The sequence below is a fragment of the Felis catus genome, chromosome C1, assembly GCF_018350175.1.
Source record: "Felis catus isolate Fca126 chromosome C1, F.catus_Fca126_mat1.0, whole genome shotgun sequence".
NCBI classification, from domain to species: Eukaryota; Metazoa; Chordata; class Mammalia; order Carnivora; family Felidae; genus Felis; species Felis catus.
In genome coordinates, this window is record NC_058375.1 from 152205440 (window position 1) to 152225678 (window position 20239).

Consider the following 20239-nt stretch of genomic DNA (forward strand, 5'->3'; position numbering starts at 1 on the left):
TGGAAATTTTAAACACTATCAGTAGAAATAATAGAACAAAAAAAATTATAACTAAAGAAAACTTAGCCTAAAAATTTACAAGGAAACTATGAAATAAAGTTTTCTTTAAGTTAATAAAAACAGAATATGTATTATTCTGGGATTTTTGAAGATTAAACATGAATATCCTTATGAGGACATTCAGTTGCTTCTGCCTGGAACCTTCTGGTCCTCCTGCCTCCCTATTGCCAATATTCCCAGGCTTTTCCATTGTTTAGTTCTCAATTTCAGTCATATCACCTTAGAGGCCCTTGTTTGACAACTGGAAACCAAGGTTCTTTCCCAGTATTTCTTGTCACAGCATGGGTTTATTATAATTAAAATATTTGCTTAAGTTTTTTGATATATTCATTTATTTTTATGTATTCACCTCTTTACTGTATCTTTTCTCACTAAACTCTATACCGTTATGATCATGTCTACTTTATTATTTTTAGCCTGTGGGCTAGCACTATGTAAAATTAAGTATTTGTAAACCAAATATTTATTAAAGCAAGAGAAAAGAAGAAGGAGAACACAGTGTTATATTTTTGGATTAAAGAAACAAAGAATGGGAAAACACCAGTGAACAAAAGATTATTCTCTTATCTTTCACACAGAAGAGAAAAATATTACTATTTGTTCCAGATATTTACAATTTCATGATAATCACAATGTTTCAATGGACTGACCAAGGGCCCTAAAATTCATCTCCTGAACTCCTAACCCCTACTTTGATGGAATTAGGAGGTAGAGTCTTTGGGAGGTAATTAGTTCACAAGGGTGAAGCCCCCATGAATGAAATTAGTGGCCTTAGAAGAGGAGACATGACAGCTTGCCCTCTGTCTGATCTCCACCATGGGAAAGGACACATGGAGAAGAAGGTGAATAAAACAGTAAGAGGGCCCTCACCAGACATCAAATATACCAGCATGTGGTTCTTGGATTTGCAGTTATCAGAACTATAAGAAATGCCTGTTGTTTAAAGCACCCAGTCTGTGACCTTTGGTATAATCTGCCCAAATGGACTAAGAAAACCGTTTTCAACTGTACAGTATTTAAGATGTGCCAGGGACTGTAAATGTGTACACACACACACACACACATACACATATATACATATATACTCATTTAATTCTCAAAAAAATATTAGCACTCTCACTTTGTAGATAAGGAAATTGTCACAGAGAAGTTAAACAACTTGCCTAAGTCACACATCTGAGAGGTATCAAAGCAAGGCTTTGATTTTAATCTCCACACTTCACAGCATAATGTTGGCTTATGAATTTCACAGAAAAACTTTGAGGAAACCATTCATATAGCTAAAAAGCATATGGCTAACTTTGAAACAATTCTGGAAGTTAATAAGCAGATAAAACTACTTATTTAGAGAAAGGAACAGCTAGATTAGCACAAAGTAAGAGAAATTCATGCCAAAATTAAGTATTATATCTTTAAAATACAGATCTATTTGTTTAATTCATTCAGTCCACAAGTATCCTAGGTCCTTTGTGTAGAGTGGTTAACAAAACAGGCAAAAATGTCTTCCCTCATAGAACATGCATTCTAGCAAAGGAGCCAGATGATCAATAAGATAAATTAAGTAAAACATTAAATATGGTAGACAATGGTACATACTAAAGAGAAGATGTGTCAGGAGTATTCAAAGAGCAGCAAGGAGACCAGTGTAGCTATGACAGTGAGATAATCAGATCTGCCCAGGAGATCAGAAAGTTACTGAGGAGCCAGGGAATATAAAGTCTGGTGCACTGGGATAAGAATTCAGATAGCTTAAAAATAAGTAAGCAAAGATAATCAGTTCATAAGAAATATCAGAAAGAAAGAAAAGAAAGAAGGAAGGAAGGAAGGAAGGAAGGAAGGAAGGAAGGAAGGAAGGAAGGAAGAGAGGGAGGGAGGGGAGCCTGAATGGCTCAGTCAGTTAAGCATGGACTCTTGATTTCTGCTCAGGTCATGATCTCACAGTTCCTAAAGTCAAGCCTAGCGTCTGGAATCTGCACTGACAGCGTGGAGCCTGCTTGGGATTCTCTCTCTCTCTCTCTCTCTCTCTCTCTCTCTCTCTCTCACTTTCTGCCCCTTCCCTGCTCTCTTCCTCTTTCTCTCTCTCTCTCTCTCTGAAAATAAATATATCACCTTAAAAATATATTGAAAGAAAGAAAGGGAGAGAGAAAGAAGGCAAGAAAGAAAAAGAAATCTAAGAATGAAAGGATGTGCAATGGCTAAAGGTAAAACGAAGAATGCAAAGCAAAGGCAGGGCTGTCCTACTAGCAAAAGACAACTTCCCTGAGTAAAACAGATCAGTCAAAGCAGGTCATTTTACATTAGTAATGGTATAAGCACTAATGAAGAGATATATATTGAGATGTTTAAATCCAATGTGACATTGACAGAAATACAACTGCAATGAGAGATTTTAAAATACTAGTAACGATCAAAAACTTAATAAGTAGAAAAAATGGGAATGATTTAAACAGTATAGTTTATAAAGCTGAATGAATAGATACAATTTTGTTGTACTATGACCCTGATAGAAGGGTCAAAAGAGCTGCCAGATTAGGATAGGTCTGGCTTGAGAGTACCCTGAGCAAAGGACTTAGATGACATCTACAGCTAATTCTCAAGACTCTTGGCTGGCTCTCTGTATCATGCCTAATTATCTACAACAACTAAGAACTTCCCATGCTCTAAGAAAGTCATGATAGAAATAACTCATTATAAATAACTAGAGATTTTTAAAATTCAGTCTTAGTAGGAAATAGTGAAGGAAATAATTTACCATTAGTAAGTGTCTACAGAAGTGTAAGTATTGGAACACAGTGGCAATACCAGGCACTTACTGAGGAATTCTGGGTGCCTGGGACTGCCCCTAGAAGAAAAAAAAATTTTATAACCTAGAGAAGAAACTAGCTAAAATAGGGTTAAAAAATAGGGTAAACTAACATTTTTTAACCTCATCTGATATTTCTCTGGAACAGTAGCCTTTTGGAACAAAACAGTGCTCTGAAGCTTCTGTGAACGGTAGAGAAAGCTTCCCCACACTATTTTCTTTTCATTGAGTACGTTAACTGGGAACACTCTCCCCACCTCCCATTCCTGGCTTCCCTGAGGAGGAATTTTTTCTCAACATACTGTTCACCTATCTTTGTCATTAGGAAGGTAAGATGATTTATGTGATGGGTAAATCTGAAGTGATTAACCAAGCATGCTTGGCTCACCTCTGCCTTCCTTCCTCTTGGGAGCAAGCTGTCTGCTACATAAACACACATTCCCCTGTTGCTTCAGGGCGGCTGCCTCTTTGGAGTGGTGGCCTGGTCTAATTATTCAGGGTTGCCAGCAACCTACAGGGCAGGGATGATGGAGATATTAGTCTACCAAATGAACGAACCTAAATATCCTACCGTAATCTGCTCACTATCAATAAAAAGGCAGTATTTTGACTTATGCTATCATTCTTGTGTTTACTTCTTAAATTATTCAGAATTGGGTAGAAAAGAATACTGCTACTTACGGAGAACCTTTTAGAAATCCCAACAAGAATACCTCTGGAATGTTCTAAGAAAGAACAGATACTTAGAGAATAATGGATGAAAGGCAATGAGCAAAGAAGGGAGAACAATATAATCCACTTCAGCACACTGTGTGACCCACCACTGCAAAGTCACTTTAAATCAGTTAAGAAAGGTAAAAGAGACTTACAACAGTAGGCAAAAAGTGTTTAATAACTGAGCCAAGTGAAATTATCTGTCCACACATGCCAACAAATAAGGCCACAAGGTAGATTTCAAGATTGATAATACACTTATAGCTACTTCTTAAAACTTGTTTAGCAAGAGGCTTAACATTTAGTATATTTATACTTATTTGGTAAAGGGATAGAAAATTTTGGAATTCTTTATCCAAAGAAAGGTCACAATAAAGGGGGTATATAACCTCACCTTAACTTTAAAACAAGCCCAACCTAAATGAAATAGGGAAGTCCCAGTCTTAGATTGCTTATTTCCTTTCTGATTTATTTAGTATTGGTGTCTTTATGCAGCTAGAAATAGAGAAGAATTTTACTTTTCAACAAAAGCAGATAATAAACTATATTAATGATAAGGCATAATATTTTTAGCTTGTTCTTAGTCTTTAATTCTCATAAGTTATGGATATGTGGAAATTTTACACAAATAAAAATTTGTGAAATATTTTTAAAATGATAATTTGTCTAAGGGTACAGGCATGCTCATGGGATAATGAGTTTCTCATCATTGTGTGAGTGCAAACAGAAGCTGAATGACTGATGATCTGGTAAGGATGATGCTAATTTCTAACTCTGTTTAACAGAAACTCTAACTTCTTTCTTTCCTATTTTTAAAATTTGAATTTATAGAAGTTTTATCATTTTTTTCTTAAGAATTGTTTAGAAATACTAACGAATAGTCATTTTTCACATCTGCCAAACCTTTTTTTAAGAACTTCTTTTTCTTTTGATAACTTTCAACTATGGAAAACCCTTTCTTACCACACGTACTGTCCATCTTTGGCCTTATACACTAAGAAATTTTACTTCACTTGAGACTACTGGTATTTGTAGGAAAGAATAATTCATTTTAAGGCATAACCATAGTTGTGGTTCATAGGCTCATATGGTTAGAAGAGTAAACAAACTGTGTAAATCAGCAGTGCTTTGGTCTACACCAATGTTAAAAAATGTACTCCAAAAGGGTTGCCACTCCTGGTCCCTTGACCATTAATTGATTATTCTGTCCCCTTGGGATTAACATCCTAGGCAACACAGAACAGTAGAGAAGCAATGCAAAGGGAATAGATTAGGCCTTTAATCAAGATATGAGATCTAACTATAATCTAGAGTGTACACCATGTCAAACATCTAGTAGTGTAATTTTTTAATTGAACCGCTGCTGGCATTGCCTGAAACACATAGCCTCTTAAATGTTTCCATAAGTTTAAAGGATGCAATAAGTTTAAAAGATGGTGAATGTGTTTCTACCTCTGGCAGACAGAATTGTGACAAACAGATTACAACAAATGGTATGTACCTGTGGGTGTTCAATAATTGTGAATTGAGTATACTTCCCCTCCCTAAATCTGAGGAAGCTACAGATAATAAAATGCCATGGGGCGCCTGGGTGGCTCAGTCAGTTAAGCACCCGACTTCAGCTCAGGTCACGATCTCACGGTCCATGAGTTCTATCCCCACGTCAGGCTCTGGGCTGATGGCTCAGAGCCTGGAGCCTGCTTCCGATTCTGCGTCTCCCTCTCTCTCTGCCCCTCCCCCATTCATGCTCTGTCTCTCTCTGTCCCAAAAATAAATAAACGTTAAAAAAAAAAAATTTAAAAAAAAATTTTTTTTAAATGCCATATTGCTATGGCATTTGCATGAAAACTCTCATAAATATATTCAATACAGTATTACTAATAACATAATAATGAATATAACATATTAATAAAAATATTCAGTCACATTATATAAATGCAACTCAAAACTGAGCAAAGATTACAGGTGACAGAGATATGTGATATAATCAAGACATGTTCAGTCAAACTTTGCAGTTGTTTAATTTTACTAATAGAATTGTTAAAAATAAATAGCACAATTGTTGTTAGATGTCTTTGATAAAATATGTATTAAACCATTACAAATTTTAAATCAGAACAGTCACTAATATACCTAGCAGGAGATAAGAGCCAAAACATTAACTATACTCCTCTGTATCCAATATACTTCAGTAAGAGTTCAACAGGGTACAAATTATTGCAAATTGTTAATACATTTTAGCAGAAGCAGCAACAAGCACAATAAATATTTAAAAACTTGAAAACCTGACATAACAATTCCCCAAAGGAGCGCATAGTTGGATACGTACACAATGTGTCCTCATCCAATGCATGCCTTTACTTTGTTTCTTGAACCAATCTAATACAAAATAACACTAGAAAGTCCAGTATACTCTATCAGATTGACAAACAGGGAAAACGTATCTGACGAATACTGGATTTGAAAGGAAGACCTGTGTTGTAACAGGACACAAGTGATGAACACCTACTCACAGAGTATGATGAAATAAAAAGGTCACTAGCAAAATAAGTATTCGTGAAATTGGAATGATAGATTGAGGGGGCAGAAACCAGGGAGAAAGGGAAAGTGAAAGGCATATGATCAAAAGATAAGAGAAATACACATAAGTATACATATTATATGTAAATATTAATAAACACTCATTCCCATCTTTACAGACAGAAATCCACATAGAGAGATAGAATCCAAATATCTGATCAAACTGACCAATGCTAAAGAGTTCTTGGCCAGTACCATGTTGAGTTACTGTTAATATTTTAAATGTATTTCAGATAAAAATCAGAAAGAAGGCAGGAAGGCAGGAAGGCAGGAAGGCAGGAAGGCAGGAAGAAAGAAAGAAAGAAAGAAAGAAAGAAAGAAAGAAAGAAAGAAAGAAAGAAAGAAAGAGAGAAAAAGGAAGGAAGGAAAAGGAAGGAAGGAAAAGGAAGGAAGGAAGGGAGGGAGGGAGGAAGAAGTGTTAGAAATAAAAATATATATACAAACAAAAGAGAAAAAATGCAAACAAAATTTCATGTATAACCAATTCAATTAACATTGATTTTTTTCAAGATAACATGCATTTCAAACTTGAATTGCATAATATTTCAGGTCTATTTGGTAAACAATGTTGGGTTGAAAAAAATAAAGTATGAATAAAGATTTACCCGATGGGGTATAATAGCTTAGCTTAAAGAACTATAATTGTGCACATAATGCTTAATGTTTACCTTGAAAAGAAGTGCTTAATCATGTAAAAGTGTTTTCCCAGAAAATTACTTTTTAATCTTTCGAGAGGCAGCCTTTCCATTGATTTGCAAGCACAGTAAGAAAAGGAAAGCTTAAGAACAAAGGACCAAGTTTAAATAATAGAAAAGGCAGGCCATAATGTGGGCATAGTTGGGAAATTCAATGTTTAGGCTAAGATGATTATTATTTCATTCTTTGAAGATAATTGTATTTCCATTTACTTCTGTTTGCTAGAACAAATTTTATAAGGATAGCTATGAGGAGGAATTAATTTTGACTCCTGAAATTAAGTGTGAAAGTAAAAGAAAACTGCCCTGAAATTGCAAGATACAAGGATAGTCTTGGCTTCAGAAGTAGAACCCAGTGATTCGTCTCTTACATATGACACCCACTGCCCATCCCGAAAAGTGCCCCCTTAAAGCCCATCATGCATTTAGCCCATCTCGCCACCCCCATCAACCTTCAGTTTGTTCTCTGTATTTAAGAGTCTCTAGGCAAACCTTAAGAAACCTATTCTTTTCACATGCTTCCCAAATGAAGCAGCACACAAAGATCACTGCCTGGCATTTTATTATTAATAAAATAATTCTGTTAGTCATAAGAGGAAAAATCTTACTTTTCAAGAATCCGATAAAAAATTTAAAAGTTCATTACTATTTCTTCTTTGAAGTCTTAGATTATAAGAACTGACATTGTTCCATGAAGCCTTAGATTTAGCAAACTTAGTGTGAGATTCAGTCTAAAGATCAGATTTTAGAATGGAACTACAAAGCCAAATGTTATATTTCTTTGATTTTTTTTCCTGTTTTTGTCAATTTATTTCATTGTTATTTTGAACTACTTGATATCCCTAACCTCTATTCAAATAAAAACAAAATCAGATTGTTAAAACCCAAAGACCCAGTGGAAGGCATTTTTCATGCATCATCCTAAGAAATCAGTAAATTACTATCATTTAGGTTTCATTCTATCTTCTTACCATTCTTTAATAAGTTGTTTTCCTTTATTTACAAATGTAAATTTAAAGAGTTTGCTTTGGTAGAGTAACTGGTATAACTTAACCCTCTCCCAGAAAACAAATAAAAATGCCAAACAAAATATTTTTAAAAATAACTATTCGAAGGCATGGGAGAGCAAATGAATAGACACATAAAATTAAGGGGAATTATATCTTAAAGTGAGCTCCACTTTTTTTTCTAGAGCATATTCCAGTCCACATGGCAAGAGGTGACTAGAACACAACCGAAAAATTGTTGTCTCAGGGGCTTGCAGCCTCAGAACAGAATTAGGGCTACCAGAGTTGCTGAAAATTGAGTGTAAAAACCCTAGGGGAAAGAAAGAGGACACTGAAGGGGTATTCCCCAAATCTATGTATGACTATCCTCAAATTACTGGCTGTTCCCTAAGCTGTGCATGCATGGAGAACATTCTAATGATAATAGTGAAAAACATCAAGTGGAAGGGTGACTTCAATGGGCAGAAATCTCAGTTTCTTCCTACAGAAGGAAGATAAAATTTTGAGTTTCGGTTCTTTTCAGGGAAATACCACACCATCATGTCTTAAGACTATCAAGGACATACTAGTACTACAATACTTATCTTGAACAAAGATAAAATCAAAACGGATCTTTCCTTTCTAAATTTTTTTTTAATGTTTACTTATTGTTGAGAGACAGAGAGAGACAGAGCATGGGAGCGCGGATGGGAGAGGGGCAGAGAGAGAGGGAGACACAGAATCTGAAGCAGGCTCCAGGCTCTAAGCTGCAACCACAGAGCCCAATGTGGGGCTTGAACTCACAGACTGCAAGATCGTGACCTGATTTGAAGTCAGACGCTTAACTGACTGAGCCTCCCAAATGCCCCCAGATCTTTTCTAATAATGTATAAAACCAGCTTCCACAGTTCAAGTTTAACAGCCAACCAGTCCGATAAACAAAAATCAACATTCTGCAGAGAAAGATAGTAGAATCTAGAGTTTCTGTATTTATCTACAATATCTAGTATACAATAAAAATTACTAGTTACATGAGAAAAAAAAATGTCGCCCATATTTAGGAGAAAGACAAGTCAATAAGAGATTCCAAGATAACCCAGAAGTGGAGTTTTCAAAAAAGAACTTTAAGCTATTAAAGCATATTCAAGGATCAAAAGGAAACTATTGTCAAAATTAGTGAATATATGGAGGATCTCAGCAGAGGAATGAGAAATATAAAAATAACCCAATGGGAATTTAGAATTTAGAAGTGCAATATCTGAAATAAAAGATTCACTAAAACGGATTAACAGATGACTGGAGATGGCCAAAGAAAGGATCAATGTATGCAGAAAATGTTCAACAGAAATGATCTAATGTGAAAAATGGAGATAAAATGACAAGAAAACAAAAGAGCCTCAATGATCTGTGATGAAAAAACAAGTGATCTGTGATGTGTAATGGGAGTTCCAAAAGGACGTGAAGAGAAAATGGGATAGAAAAAGTATTTCAGGATACTAGAGCTGAAAATTTTCAAAATTTGTTAAGAATATAAACTACAAAGAGGTCAGCAAATGCAAAATAGTATCACACAAACTAGACCATATCTAGACATGTATATTTACACTGCTGAAAACCAAAAGAAAAAAAACAATGTATATTACAAAGACAGATACAACTAAAAACCATGGCTGACATTTCACTAGATTTAATGGAGGCCAGAATGTAATAAGATCTTGAAAGTGATAACATTAAAACCAATAACAAGGAGGACTTCTATTTCTGGGATGATGGAGTACACGTACTTTTCCCTATTTCTCTAAATACAACAAAAATCATGTATATGTGAATTTATGCCTTAATCTAATCTGACTGGTACCATTATAAGAAGAGAAAATTTGGGCGCACAAACACCAGACATATGCATGCACAAACATGCACAGAGGAAAGACAATGTGAGGACACAATGATAAGACAGCAATCTACAATTCTTGAGAAAGAAACCAAACCTTCTGACACCTTGATCATAAACTTCTAGCCTCCCCAACCATGAGAAAATAAACTTCTCTTGTTTAAGCCACCCAGTGTGTGGTACTTAATTATGACAGCCCTAGAAAACTAAGATGGTAGATAGATAGAAAGATACATAGATAGATGATTGATAGATGATAGATAGATAGATAGATAGATAGATAGATGATAGATAGATAGATGTGTGTGTGTGTGTGTGTGTGTGTGTGTGTGTGTGTGTGTGTGTGTGCATGTGTAATACTTTAAGACTTTGAAAGGTAGCAGAAGGTAGACCAGCAAGGATCTCAAGACCCAAGGGGAGGGGGCGCCTGGGTGGCGCAGTCGGTTAAGCATCCGACTTCAGCCGGGTCACGATCTCGCGGTCTGTGAGTTTGAGCCCCGCGTCAGGCTCTGGGCTGATGGCTCAGAGCCTGGAGCCTGTTTCCGATTCTGTGTCTCCCTCTCTCTGCCCCTCCCCCGTTCATGCTCTGTCTCTCTCTGTCCCAAAAATAATAAATAAAACGTTGAAAAAAAATTAAAAAAAAAAAAGACCCAAGGGGCAACATGGTGGTGAGTTCCTTTTTGTTTCATATCCCAGACTTGGAGCTGAAGAAGATAATAGCCTAGAAATTCCAGAAAATGCAGACAAAAAAATAAAACAAAACAAAACAAAACAAAACACAAAAGTGTCTTTTCTCTGTCCGAGAGACCAGGAACAGTCAATCTAGCAAGACCAAAAACTTTTAGACAATAATCAATCTACTACAATAAAAAATAAAGAAAAAACCGTGGCCACAGCCCAACCAGAGCAGCACAGGCTGAGTGGCAAAGCTAGACTTCCATTCTTATGAGGCTGTCATTATTCCTGAGGTGGTGTTGAAGAAGGTCAAGTAAGGAGTTAGGATTTTGATTCCCATCAGCTAGTAATGAATCCCCTGCCCTCAGAGTTAATGAAGCCCATACAGCCTAGATCCCACACCAGCCAGCAGTTAACAAGGAACTACTCCCCACTGGTGTCATGGCAGCCCTAGGGAAGATTCAGGACTCTTAATCAGTGGTATGAGCCTATCCCCACCACAATGTGAGTGGACTCCACACGGGGAGCTCGGATTTGAAAGTTCATCAAAAAGTAACAAAGCCTTCACTCCCATAGTTGTTAACAAAGGCCAAGTGGGCAACTTGAATTTCTATTTCCATCTAGAATCCCCACTCCTTCCTTATGAAGCAGTGTCAGAAAAAGTTAACTAAACCAGAATTTTAAATAATACCCGAAGTCTCAGAACATAACATAAAAATGTCCAGATTTCAACTGAAAATCACTCCTCATACTGAGAACCAGGGAGATCCCACACTGAATAAAACATAAATAAATATAAAAAAGACAATCAAGGGGCGCCTGGGTGGCGCAGTCGGTTAAGCGTCCGACTTCAGCCAGGTCACGATCTCGCGGTCCGTGAGTTCGAGCCCCGCGTCAGGCTCTGGGCTCAGAGCCTGGAGCCTGTTTCCGATTCTGTGTCTCCCTCTCTCTCTGCCCCTCCTCCGTTCATGCTCTGTCTCTCTCTGTCCCAAAAATAAATTAAAAAAAAAAAACGTTGAAAAAAAAAATTAAAAAAAAAAAAAAAAAAAGACAATCGATGGACACCCAGACCAAAATCACAAAAATGTTAGAATTATCTGACATAATGAAACCTGGATGGTGAGTGGAAAGAAAAAACAATCTCAAAAGGTACATACTGTTATGATTCCATTTATATAACATTCTTGAAAATACAGTTATGGGAATGGAGAACAGGTCTATGGTTGACAGGGGTTAAGAAGAGGGTGGGGCAGGAGAGAAGTGGGTATGGCTAACATATGGCAACGTGAGGAATTCTCGTGATGATGAATGTGTTCCGAATCAGTTGAAGGCGTTAAGACAAAAACTGAGGTTTCCTGGAGAAACAGGAATTCTGCCACAAGATTTTAACATAAGAATCCTCCCTGAATTTCCAGTTGCTGGTCCTTACTACAGATTTTAGATTCAAGGCTACATCAACTCCTGTCTGAGCATCCAGATTGCCTACTAGTCAGCCCTCTCCATCACATAAGCCAATTCCTCAGAATAAATCTTTTAATACATCCTATTAGTTCTGTTTCTTGAGTTCTTATTATGTATCTAATAAGATAATAGTGTGATACAAAGAGATCATAAAAAGTACTCAATAAGCCAAAGAAGGCAGGGAATGAAGCAAAAAGAACAAAGAACACATAGCTCAGGGATCATACCTCCTAGGTTCCCCGGCAAAGGTTCATGTGGAGTTTGTGGGCATGAGGCAGGCAAGGCTGCTGGCCTCCTGGGGCTGCTCCCTGACTCTTGCAACCACTGCTGCAGGGGGACTGGTGACCCTCAGGCCCAGCAGCTGCTCAGCCTGTGGCTTTGGGGGTCATGGATTTGGTGCCCCACCCTATACAACCCTACCTGCTCTTCATGCTCTTGGACAAACCCATTGGAATCTGTTCCCGAGTCTGCCATGTATCTGGAGCACAGACTTGGCCTCTGAACTGGGTTGTTTTTCAGATTCATACATGCTCTTTGGCATTGGAACTTCTCTGATGCATGGAGTAGGCTGTACTATTCACGACATCGGGGACAGTGACTACAATAAAAAGCATAGCTCAGGGAGCAGCATCCCTACTTCTCATTATCTCCTACTCGCTAATAAAATGAATTACATACATCATAAAAAGAATTACATACCGCCCCAAGAATTAGCCTTGGGGATCGTTACTTGGATGGTCTACTTTCAAGGGCTCCTGTGATCCAACTGTTTGTCTGCATCTTTATTTTCTGAAATTATATGGCCAGTAAAATGTGATACTATCTATGCTCAACAGGACAAAAGAGATGATGTTCTAACTGGTCTGAAGTCCATGGTGCTGTGGCTCTGTAGAAACACCAAGCAGTGGCTCAAGGGCTTTAGTGTCAGGATACTGGAGGCACTGTGACTAGTGGGGCCTGGCCAGTACCAGATCACTTGCTATGACCCCCCTCTGGCCATAGGAGACAATCAGCCTCATCAGATTCACTCTAGACATCCACAAACCTGAGGACGGTGGAAATAAACTTACCTCCAACAAATAGGGCTAATAGTTTTTTAAGGACTGTCCTTGGGAATTTGTAGAAAGAAAAGAAGACAGACAAAACAAAGAAAAATATAAATAGAAGAATGTAAAATTGGCAAATGAAGTTTACCTAAGAGTTTTTTTTTTAATGTTTTTTTTTTATTTATTTTTTTGAGAGAGAGAGAGAGAGAGAAAGAGACAGAGTGTGAGCGAGGGAAGGGCAGAGAGAGAGAGAGAGAGAGAGAGACACACACAGAATCCGAAGCAGGCTCCAGGGTCCAAGCTGTCAGCACAGAGCCCGATGCGGGGCTTGAACTCACAAGCTGTGAGATCATGACCTGAGCCAAAGTCAGACACTTAACTGACTAGGCCACCCAGGTGCCCCTACCTAGGAATTTTAAAAACAAATTATAAAACACTCTCAGGTCTTTCTAGCACATGTTTAGATTTGATTAAACTGTCTGTTGCAATATATTAAAAAATTAAGAATCAGAAGATGAAGATTTAGAGCATTTTACCTGGATTTTAGTCCAACTATTTACTAGCAAAACTCCTTCCCTATCACAGAAACCAGGGAGTTTTCAGGATTTGAGATGACCTTGAGAATTTAAGCTGATGTATTCTTCTGTTCATTATAATTCTCCTCTGAAATAATGGGGGTTGTATATGTTTTGGCATGTTAGGAAAAAAAAAATGTGTATTAGAATACATATGTAAATGAATGTCTCTCTAGAAAAAATGGGCTTTCTTTTTAAGGAAAAAAATAAAAGCGGCTATGGAAAATTAAGGTTTATTGTTTTTAATTGCAATTTTTATTCACTGTCAAAAAACTAATTCAGGAAACTATTCTATATTATATATAGAATTTAAATAAGAAAAAAATTATTTTACCTACTATAAGAAAAAAACACATGACAAAACAGAAAACAAAGAGCAAGATTATAAACTTAAATGCAAGTATATTGATAATTACCTCAATTGCATATGGCATAAGTGTTCCAGTTGTAAAGTAGAGCAGACTAAGACTCACTTTATGTTGTGTATAACAAATCTACTTTAAATACAAAGATACGTTAAAAGTAAAAGGACAAAAGTGACATATCATGTAAGCACAAATCAAAACAAAGTTGGAATGGCTATAGGAATTATTATATCATGTTTATTTCAGAGAAAAGAATATTATAAACGGTGAATAGCAATGCTTTATAATGTTAAAGGGTCAATTCGTAATTGAATTAGATGAAGGCAGTTAAAAGGTATAAACTTCCAGTTATAAATAAGTCCTGGGGATGTAATGTACAACATGATGACTAATAGTTAACAGTGCTGTGTGGTATATTTGAAAGTTGCTGAGAGTAGATCCTAAAAGTTCTCATCACAAGGAAAATGTCTTCTTTTTAATTTTTTCTTTTGAGAGAGAGAGCGAGAAAGAGAGAGAGAGCATGAGCAGAGGAAGGGCAGAGAGAGAGGGAGACAGGACCCTAAACAGGCTCTGCACTGACAACAGACAGCTCAATGTGGGGCATAAACACACAAACCATTAGATCATGAGGTGAGCCAAAGATGGACACTTAACCATCTGAGCCACCCAGGTACCCATGTTTTGTCTCATTTTGTATCTATAGGACATGATGAATGTTAAGTAAACCCATTGTGATAATCATTTCACAATGAATGCAAGTCAAGTCATTATGCTACATATGCCTTAAATTTATACATTACTGTAGGTCAATTATCTCTCAATAAAACTGGGGTAAAGATACATTTTTCAGGGAAACATAAAATCCTAAATATATATGCATTTAATCATAGGCCTTCGAATGTATAAAGCCAAAACTGACTTCCACAATATCAAGTGCTTTATTACTTACGGGATAGTCCATAAATCTGTATTTTTCTAATCCTACACCAAATGAATGGGAATGGCTGAAAGGGGAGACACTAACAAGATTCATATTTCTTCTAGCAATATGGATCAACCCAGTGGCTAAACCTGGGTGCACACTTGAGGAAGAAAAGTTTAGGTCAAAATAAATGGAAAGAATGTAAACTAATGACTGAGTGTAAAGGAGTTAACAAAATAATTATTCATAAAGGAACATGAAACACTGTTTTGGTATCTTGAAAAATACTTACACAGCAAAATAATAATTTTCTTTCTTAGTTTTGGGTCAGATGCCTGTAAGGATGATACACTTTTTTCTGCTGATTCTCCATCATTACTAAAAGAAAACACCATGACCTGGGAGATAGCATCATCCAAAATCATTATTGGAATGGCTTATGTCATACGCTTCCATAAAAGAACAGAATAGAAATCCCCATGACATCTAAAGGGAAGAACACTAATATGGTATGTATGTTGTTTGGTTCTCATTGTACAGGCTATATTTACTATTGTGACCCAAACTGGACTATATCTATGTGAATTTCTTTTCCTAGGCCAAACCTCATGCACTTCATTCTATATTAAAAATGAAGATCATTGTGTAACTATAAATTTTGATGAACTGTTAAGAAAAGGTAGAAGGACAGAATGTCTTCTGCTACTTTGCTGGTGCCTCATAGTGTTTTAAAGAAACTGAAATATGGAATATGGCATTTTTAGTTATAAGGTATGTTTTCCAAATACACATGGACAGTTAGCACACAGTGGGCACAACAAACATGATGGAAAAACACAACCAAATCAAAGAGACCTTTAGGGGAAATAAGAGCAGGCCTAGGGATATTTAGATAAATGGAATTTTCTTTAATTAAGAGAGTTCTTAGAGAAAAAAAGGTCCTGTAAGAAAAGGTGGCCTTGGGGATCATTCAAATTCCATGAAGTAGCCACAAGACTGCAAGCGGTTTGGTCTGATAATAGAGTTTTAACTCAACAGTTTTTACAAAATAGAACAAAGTTAAGACAACATGCCCATGTGTAACAGTGAGAAAAAGCTTTGTATCATCACACAAACAGGAGTTTTAAATGTATTACTTCAAACAGAGGCGAACACAAGCAATCCTGTTGACCTGGTATACAACTGCCAGGGCACAAGCAGTCCATTTATGGAAAATATATGGATCCCCTTATTAATAGAAGTTTCCAAATGGGAAGTATATTTTATATCAGTCTTCTTAACATCTCTGGCATCATCACAGATCAGAATAAGACAGCCCAATTGTACAATTGACAAACATTAAATTTTACATGAATACTCCCAAGAGATAGTTAAAAGCCTTTCTTAAGAGCCTCCTTCCATTTGAAACTCATCTTGTTTTGATTCTGTGTGATGAGGAACTTATCTTCACACAGAATACCTAGAACTTTATATCTCACTGACCCACGGCCTTTGGTTAATAATTGTACATAATATTTGGCACATAGGAAATGGTTATTTCTGTTGGAAAGTAGCAATAAATCCTACAGTCATAATTTCTTATTTGTTTTATATATTTTTAATATTCATAATAATATTGCAATTTGATACAATAGTCAGATGACTGGTAAAGTCAATTTGATAGATGACATAAGACTTATGAAAATACAGATAGTTGATCAAATGTACTGGGAAACTGAGTTAAAGTCTGCTTAGGATGTGATATAATCTCAGTGGAGAATTATGGGCCTGAATAGGACTTAGATCTCATTAATAATGAATTAGTTATCTATTAAAAGCTATAATCCTAAGCTTATAATAAAGTTCAAATTGCAATGGACAAAGGTTGTAAGAAAATAGCTAAGTTGGTGCAAAAATCTGACAAAATTTTCACAGGAATTATGTGTTATTTGGTTGTTGTCTTATATCGATAATTACACTTCACTGGTATAATGTGGATTCATTTTATCTGGTTTGGATTTCTCTCATGCTTATCTCAAGAGCTACTGACCCTTGGTGAATGCTACGGAAATTATTGAGAGATAAATAGTATTCTATAACCATGCGCTGGTGAGTTGTATCAGAGTAGGATTTAATACCCTGAAAGCATTGTTTAGAAATACTAATTGGATTTATAATTTGCACCTGGTTTCCATAAATGGTAATGGGGCTCCAACAGTTAAGGCTAGTCACACAGCTACAGAATATGGCCTGTAAAATCAGCATACTTTAAAGACCTTCGCCATCATAGATCTTGGCTTTTCCTGGTACTAAGATGCCTCGCCTGTAAGCAGTTGATGATGGTATGAGACCTTAAATAATAAATTTGTTTTGCAAGTAAACACTATTTGAGACGTATGAGCCCTTGTCACAATTGAACAATTAAGTTGATTAATGTGTAATTAACTCTTTTTTATATATTACTATCATTTTCTCAAAGATTAATAGAAAAATATAAAGATCCAAATGAATTGGAACAACACTATCAACTTTGCCAAATTGACATTTGTAAACCCTATTTCATGCTGGGTGAACAAGTATTCTTTTGTAGCGTACACAGAACATTCATCGAAACAGACCATATTCTGGTTCATAAACAAATCAAAACAAATTTGAGAGGACTGAGTTCATACAAAACGTTATCTGAACACAACAGAAGTAAACTTAAAGAAAGATATCTGGAAAATTCCCAAATATTTGGAAATTAAACCATACACTTTGAAAGAACTCATAGTTAAAAGAAAAATCATAAGGCAAATTATAAACTATTTTGAGTTGAATGAAAAAATCCACATAATAAGATATGAAGTACATAGCTAAAGCACTGCTTGCAGGGAATTTTACAGCATTGAATTAAATAATCATTAAAGGAAAGAAGAAACATTTCAAAGCAGTATTTAAGTTTTATCTTAAAAAACTAGAAAAATAAAAATCAAACTAAATCCAAAGTAACTAGAGGTAAGGAAATACTAGTGATATGAGCAGAAGTCAATGAACTATAAAATGAAGTAGAAAACCAAAAAACGTAGAGAAAAGCAATAAATTAAAAAGCTGGTTCTTTTAAAAATATAACAGTGGATAAAATAAATTGATCAAAAAATACAAATCACCAATATCAGGACTGAAATTAGGGACTTTACCACACATATTAACTGATGTCTATGTCTTAATCCTCTAAACCCATGAAGACGTCACCTTATAAGGCAAAAGGGACTTTGCTGATGTTATTAAGGGTCTTTATTTTCCAGGCAAAGACAATGTAATTTCCAGAGTCCTTATAAGAGGAAGGCAGAAGATTCAGAGCGAGAGATGGCAATGTGATGACAGAAGCAGAATCAGTAAACTAGATTTGACAGGGCCCTACTGCTGGCTTAGAAGACAGAAGAAATGGCTTTGAGCAAGGAATCCAAAGAACCTCTAGAATCTGGAAAAACGTAAGGAAAGGATTCTACCTTAGACCAGAAGGTACTGGCATTGCCAACGCCTTGACTTTAGCCCAGTGACACTGACTTTGTACTTCTGACCTCCAGAACAAACTTGCTAAGCTACTAAATTTCTTTTCATATGTTACAGCACTAATAGGAAACGAACGCAGTAGCCTCTTCCACAAATGGTGCTGAATTGGATAACCATATGTAAAAAATAAACCTCCTATCTTGTTCTACACCATATAAATATTGGATGAAAATTAATAATATACCTAAATGTAAGAGCTAAAGATATACTTCTAGGAGGGGGAAAAAAAAAATCTTAGGAGAAAATTAGATTAGGCAAATATTTCTTAGAATACAAAATCATGAACAATACCAAAGATAAATTGGGCTTCATCAGAATTGAATTATTTTGCTCTTTAAAACACACTGTTTAAAAAAACGAAACGGCCATCCACAGATTTGTAGAAGATATTTACAAAACATATCTCATAAATAACTTGGATGTCCATACCACATATTAAGACCAACTAACTCAAAACACGTATCAACAGGCAAAATCGTTTAACAGGTGCTTCACCAAAGAAGTAAGAAGTATAAATAGCAAATAATCCCAGGAAACAACGTTCAAGATCACGTGGTTGGAGAAACACACGACAAAAACATGAGGCAGCACCTCCCGGTTGTGGCAATTGATAAAACAAACCCAAAGCCACCTACGCAGGCGCACACACGCACCAACACACAAAAGTGGCAGGGCCAAGTATCAGTGACAAGGCAGAGCAACGGCAGCTCTTATACACCACTGATGGGGCTCGCCGGTTCCGAAACTGGCCCCCGTGGTACACAGCGGGCAGGAAGAGAGGGAAGAAAGAGGCAGGCCGCCCCAGATTGGAGGAGGCCGGCTGAACAAACAAGGAGCTTACTTACGAGGCTTGTGGAGGACCGCGGCAGCAAGACGAGTGGATCTCTGCGCCCGCCGCCAGCATCTTCAAAGTTTATACAGAGGCCTTAACTGGGTTGAGCAACGTATCCAATCCAGATGGTCTCAGCAACACCTTAGTCTCTCAGGGATGCGTCCTTGGAACAGCTCTTTATGTAGAAATGGTGGGTGGGCGGAACATTCCAAAGATGGAGGAGTGAGGTAGGGTGGGGCGTGAGGAGCTTCCAGGTGCCCGGATCCAGCTCGTGGGTCAATTTGCGGTCGTGTCCTTTCAGTGACCTCCTCCAACACTACACCACTGTGACCGGCTCTTGGCAATCTCACAGATCTCCTTCTTCACAAATGTGCCTTGTGCGAGCAGTCAGCAAGGGATTTCCTTAGCGTGAAGGTGGCTCGTTTGGTGCCTGTCTGGCTCCATTGGAGGCAGACACCACAGCAGGAATATAGGCGTATGCAAGGGAAAACACAGATTAAGATAATGATTCTCAAAATAAGTAACATTTTTTTCCCCCACCAAGAGCCCCATGATATGAACCATTGAGTTATTATGCCCCCTAGGCCGGTGGTCGGATGCCTCAAGGTGGTGTCACTTGTGTCTCATGTGATTTACTAAAGTTGATAAATTAGCAGACTCATCAGTATGAACACACAGAATTCTGCTGGGATAATGGCACAGGTGCCTCCTAGCAAGGCAGTAATAATGTTCGATTCTATTTTGGGAGACAGCTTTTCTCGTTAGAAAGATTTCAGTGTTCAGTAAAGAGAGGCTTTTCCGGCTGTCCTCCTGGGTGAATTTAGTAAGCATTTCCATGTACTGTATAATGTCCACCAGACCAATGGAGGGAACAAAGATGGTGGTCGAATGATCTATCAATGGAAAACAGAATATTCCCACCTGGACTTAAGGAGAGGGAGGTTGGCAGTTTTAGAAATCTGACCTGCATGTTCATACCATATATGCTGACTGAGGGAGGCAGCGCTGTCAGGCATGATGCGATGGACTGAGGTCGGATCTGCCAGACCAGAACCTCCATGTTCTCCCCTCTTTCAGTGCTGCATGTTCCATTCCAGATA

The 20239-nt window shown here is 37.0% G+C and overlaps 1 protein-coding gene and 1 pseudogene across 1 annotated transcript in view; one reads left to right on the top strand and one right to left on the bottom strand.

The window, feature by feature from the left end:
• Window positions 1–19540, bottom strand: part of KCNH7 (potassium voltage-gated channel subfamily H member 7) — a 646875-nt gene extending 627335 nt beyond the window's left edge. Inside the window, exon 1 of the mRNA XM_045033871.1 lies at window positions 19153–19540. The gene's annotated coding sequence lies outside the window, so the exon portion shown is untranslated. The remainder of the gene's footprint in view (window positions 1–19152) is intronic.
• LOC109502710 lies at window positions 12253–12948 on the top strand (annotated as a pseudogene).
• Window positions 19541–20239: the final 699 nt, after the last annotated feature.